Genomic DNA, 5,624 nt, shown 5'->3' with positions numbered 1-5,624 from the left:
ATTATATATTGCTGGAAAGCCCTGGATGTCTACTTTCCGACGCAATTGGAAGCACGCCATTTTGAGTTTTGTAGCTCCAGAAAATCCACTTTGAGTGCAGGGAGGTCAGAATCCAACAGCATCAGTAGTCCTTCTTCAACCTCTGAATCTGATTTTTGCTCAAGTCCCTCAATTTTAGCCAGAAAATACCTGAAATCACAGAAAAACACACAAACTCATAGTAAAGTCCAAAAATGTGAATTTAACATAAAAACTAATGAAAACATCCCTAAAAGTAACTAGATCCTACTAAAAACATACTAAAAACAATGCCAAAAAGCGTATAAATTATCCGCTCATCATCAAGTCATTAATTATGATTTTAAAAATCAAATCTTTTTCAAAACTAATTCTAATCATATCTTCCTATCATATATTTTTTTTAAATCTTATCTTTTTCAAAAATTTGATTTTCAAATATCTTTTTTAACTTCTTATCTTCTTATCTTTTCAAAATTGATTTTCAAATCTTTTTCAACTAACTAATTGACTTTTTGTTTGTTTCTTATCTTTTTCAAAACTACCTAACTAACTCTCTCTCTCTAATTTTCGAAAATCTCTTCCCTCTTTTTCAAAAATTCTTTTTAATTAATTAATTGTTTCAATTTTTAATTTTAATTTTATTTCATTCCTAATTTTCGAAAACTACTAACTTTTTTCAAAAACTATTTTGAAAATTTAACTTTAAATTTTAAATTTTAATTTTCGAAAATCCTCTCACCTCTCATCTTCTTCTATTTATTTATTCATCTACTAACACTTCTCTTCATCTCATATCTCTGCTCTCCTCACCCTTCTGTTTGGATTCTCCTTTCTTTTCTCTTCTACTCTTCTTTTCTTCTACTCACAACAAGGGAACCTCTATACCTGGGTAAAAAGGATCCATATTATTATTTTTCTGTTCCCTTCTCTTTCATATGAGTAGGAGCAAGGACAAGAACATTCTTGTTGAAGCAGACCTTGAACCTGAAAGGACTCAGAAGAGGAAACTAAGAGAAGCTAAAATACAACAATCCAGAGATAACCTTACAGAAATTTTCGAACAGGAAGAGGAGATGGCAGCCGAAAATAATAATAATGCAAGGAGGATGCTTGGTGACTTTACTGCACCTAATTCCAATTTACATGGAAGAAGCATCTCCATTCCTGCCATTGGAGCAAACAATTTTGAGCTGAAACCTCAATTAGTTTCTCTGATGCAGCAAAACTGCAAGTTTTATGGACTTCCATCTGAAGATCCTTTTCAGTTCTTAACTGAATTCTTGCAGATCTGTGATACTGTTAAGACTAATGGAGTAGATCCTGAAGTCTACAGGCTCATGCTTTTCCTTTTGCTGTGAGAGACAGAGCTAGAATATGGTTGGACTCTCAACCTAAGGATAGCCTGAACTCTTGGGATAAGCTGGTCAAGGCTTTCTTAGCCATGTTCTTTCCTCCTCAAAAGCTGAGTAAGCTTAGAGTGGATGTTCAAACCTTCAGACAAAAAGAAGGTGAATCCCTCTATGAAGCTTGGGAGAGATACAAGGAACTGACCAAAAAGTGTCCTTCTGACATGCTTTCAGAATGGACCATCCTGGATATATTCTATGATGGTCTGTCTGAATTAGCTAAGATGTCATTGGATACTTCTGCAAGTGGATCCATTCACCTAAAGAAAACGCCTGCAGAAGCTCAGGAACTTATTGACATGGTTGCTAATAACCAGTTCATGTACACTTCTGAGAGGAATCCTGTGAGTAATGGGACGCCTCAGAAGAAGGGAGTTCTTAAAATTGATACTTAGTAAGTCAATATGATTTCTTAGAGTCTGAATGGAATACAAGCTGCATCCAACAGTACTCAAGAGGCATTTGCTAAAGAAGAAGCTTATGATCCTGAAAACCCTGCAATAGCAGAGGTGAATTACATGCGTGAACCATATGGAAACACCTATAATTCCTCATGGAGAAATCACCCAAATCTCTCATGGAAGGATCAACAAAAGCCTCAACAAGGCTTTAATAATGGTGGAAGAAACAGGTTTAGCAATAGCAAGCCTTTTCCATCATCCACTCAGCAACAGACAGAGAACTCTGAACAAAATACCTCTAATTTAGCAAACTTAGTCTCTGATCTATCTAAGGCCACTGTGAGTTTCATGAATGAAACAAGGTCCTTCATTAGAAATTTGGAAGCACAAGTGGGCCAGCTGAGTAAAAGAATCACTGAAACCCCTCCTAGTACTCTCCCAAGCAATACAGACGAGAATCCAAAAGGAGAGTGCAAGGCCATTGCATTGACGATCATGGCCGAACCCACAAGAGAGGAGAAGGACGTGAATCCCAGTGAGGAAGACCTCCTGGGACATCCAGTGATCAATAAGGAGTTTTCCTCTGAGGAACCAAAGGACTCTGGGGCTCATCTAGAGACCATAGAGATTCCATTGAACCTCCTTATGCCCTTCATGAGCTCTGATAAGTATTCTTCTTCTGAAGAGAATGAGGATGTTACTGAAGAGCAAGTTGCCAAGTTCCTTGGTGCAATCATGAAGCTGAATGCCAATTTATTTGGTAATGAGACTTGGAGAGATGAACCTCCCCTGTTCACCAATGAACTAAATGCATTGGATCAACTGAGATTGCCTCAGAAGAAACAGGATCCTGGAAAGTTCCTAATACCTTGTACCATAGGCACCATGACCTTTGAGAAGGCTCTATGTGACCTTGGGTCAGGAATAAATCTCATGCCACTCTCTGTAATAGAGAAACTGGGAATCTTTGAGGTGCAAGCTGCTAGAATCTCATTAGAGATGGCAGACAATTCCAGAAAACAGGCTTATGGACAAGTAGAGGACATGTTAGTAAAGGTTGAAGGCCTTTACATCCCTGCTGATTTCATAATCCTAGATACTGGGAAGGATGAGGATGAATCCATCATCCTTGGAAGACCCTTCCTAGCCACAGCAAGAGCTGTGATAGATGTTAACAGAGGTGAATTAGTCCTTCAATTGAATGGGGACTCCCTTGTGTTTACAACTCAAGGTTATCCTTCTGTAAACATGGAAAAGAGGCACAGTAAGCTTCTCCCACTGCAAAGTCAACCAGAGCCCCCACAGTCAAACTCTAAGTTTGGTGTTGGGAAGTCTCAACAATGCTCTGAACATCTGTGAGGCTCCATGAGAGCCCATCGTCAAGCTATTTACATTAAAGAAGCACTTGTTGGGAGGCAACCTAATTTTTATTTATCCAATTTTAATTTATTTTTATTGTTATTTCATGTTTTATTAGGTTCATGATCGTGTAGAGTCACAAAATAAATATAAAAATTGAAAACGGAATCAAAAACAGCAGAAGAAAAATCACACCCTGGAGGAGGATCTTACTGGCGTTTAAACGCCAGTAAGGAGCATCTGGCTGGCGTTCAACGCCAGAACAGAGCATGGATCTGGCGTTAAACGCCAGAAATAAGCAGCATCCTAGCTAGCTTTCCCTCATCTTATTTTCCATCTATGTTACTCAGCTGGAGCTTTCATAGAAGGAGACATTCCCATTGAGGAAGAGAAGCCCATCACTAAGAAAAGGATGAAGCAAACAAGAGAGCCCACTCATGGAGCTCATGAAACGCATGAGGAAACTCATCATCAAGAAATCCCTGAGATACCTCAAGGGATGCACTTTCCTCCACAAAATTTTTGGGAGCAAATCAACACCTCCCTAGGAGAATTAAGTTCCAACATGGGACAATTAAGGGTGGAACATCAAGAGCACTCCATCATCCGTCATGAAATTAGAGAAGATCAAAAAGCAATGAGGAAGGAGTAACAAAGACAAGGAAGAGACATAGAAGAGCTCAAGGACATCATTGGTTCCTCAAGGAGAAAACGCCACCATCACTAAGGTGGACTCATTCCTTGTTCTTACATTCTCTATTTTTCGTTTTCTTTATGTTAAGTGCTTATCCATGTTTGCATCTTATTACATGATCATTAGTATTTAGTAACTTTGTCTTAAAGTTATAAATGTCCTATGAATCCATCACCTCTCTTAAATAAAAACTGTTTTAATTCAAAAGAACAAGAAGTACATGAGTTTCAAATTTATCCTTGAATTTAGTTTAATTATATTAACGTGGTGACAATGCATCTTGTTTTCTGAACGAATGCCTGAACAGTGCATATGTCTTTTGAAGTTGTTGTTCATGAATGTTAAATATGTTGGCTCTTGAAAGAATAATGACAAGGAGACATGTTATTTGATAATCTGAAAAATCATAAAAATGATTCTTGAAGCAAGAAAAAGCAGTGAATACAAAGCTTGCAGAAAAAAAATAGAAAAAAATAGCAAAAAAAAAAGAGAGAAAAAGCAAGCAGAAAAAGCCAAAAGCTCTTAAAACCAAAAGGTAAGAGCAAAAAGCCAGTAACCCTTAAAACCAAAAGGCAAGGGTAATAAAAAGGATCCCATGGCTTTGAGCATCAGTGGATAGGAGGGCCTAAAGGAATAAAATCCTGGCCTAAGCGGCTAAATCAAGCTGTCCCTAACCATGTGCTTGTGGCGTGAAGGTGTCAAGTGAAAACTTGAGACTGAGCGGTTAAAGTCAAGGTCCAAATCAAAAGAAGAGTGTGCTTAAGAACCCTGGACACCTCTAATTGGGGGCTTTAGCAAAGCTGAGTCACAATCTGAAAAGGTTCACCCAATTATGTGTCTGTGGCATTTATGTATCCGGTGGTAATACTGGAAAACAAAGTGCTTAGGGCCACGGCCAAGACTCATAAAGTAGCTGTGTTCAAGAATCAACATACTAAACTAGGAGAATCAATAGCACTATCTGAACTCTGAGTTCCTATAGATGCCAATCATTCTGAACCTCAATGGATAAAGTGAGATGCCAAAACTATTCAAGAGGCAAAAAGCTACAAGTCCCGCTCATCTGATTGGAGCTATGTTTCATTGATAGTTTGGAATTTATAGTATATTCTCTTCTTTTTATCCTATTTGATTTTTAGTTGCTTAAGGACAAGCAACAATTTAAGTTTGGTGTTGTGATGAGCGGATAATTTATACGCTTTTTGGCATTGTTTTTAGTATATTTTTAGTAGGATCTAGTTACTTTTAGGGATGTTTTTATTAGTTTTTATGTTAAATTCACATTTCTAGACTTTACTATGAGTTTGTGTGTTTTTCTGTGGTTTCAGGTATTTTCTGGCTGAAATTGAGGGACTTGAGCAAAAATCAGATTCAGAGGTTGAAGAAGGACTGCTAATGCTGTTGGATTCTGACCTTCCTGCACTCAAAGTGGATTTTCTGGAGCTACAAAACTCAAAATGGCGCGCTTTTAATTGAGTTGAAAAGTATACATCCAGGTCTTTCCAGCAATATATAATAGTTTATACTTTGGCCGAGTTTAGATGATGCAAAAGGGTGTTGAACGCCAGTTCTATGCTGCAGTCTGGAGTTAAACGCCAGAAACACGTTACGAACCAGAGTTGAACGCCAAAAACACGTTACAACTTGGCGTTCAACTCCAGAAGAAGCCTCTGCACGTGTAAACTTCAAGCTCAGCCCAAGCACACACCAAGTGGGCCCCGAAAGTGGATTTATGCATCAATT

General features: G+C 38.0%; 1 non-coding gene across 1 annotated transcript; it reads right to left on the bottom strand.

The window, feature by feature from the left end:
* Window positions 1-1,489: 1,489 nt before the first annotated feature.
* LOC112746526 (small nucleolar RNA R71) lies at window positions 1,490-1,597 on the bottom strand. Its single transcript, XR_003174406.1, has one exon. It is a non-coding gene; the product is annotated as a small nucleolar RNA R71 (small nucleolar RNA).
* Window positions 1,598-5,624: the final 4,027 nt, after the last annotated feature.

This window comes from Arachis hypogaea, chromosome 14 (genome assembly GCF_003086295.3).
Source record: "Arachis hypogaea cultivar Tifrunner chromosome 14, arahy.Tifrunner.gnm2.J5K5, whole genome shotgun sequence".
Lineage (NCBI taxonomy): Eukaryota > Viridiplantae > Streptophyta > Magnoliopsida > Fabales > Fabaceae > Arachis > Arachis hypogaea.
The sequence above is the reverse complement of the archived record's forward strand: the minus strand, read 5'-3'. Positions and strand labels throughout refer to the sequence as shown.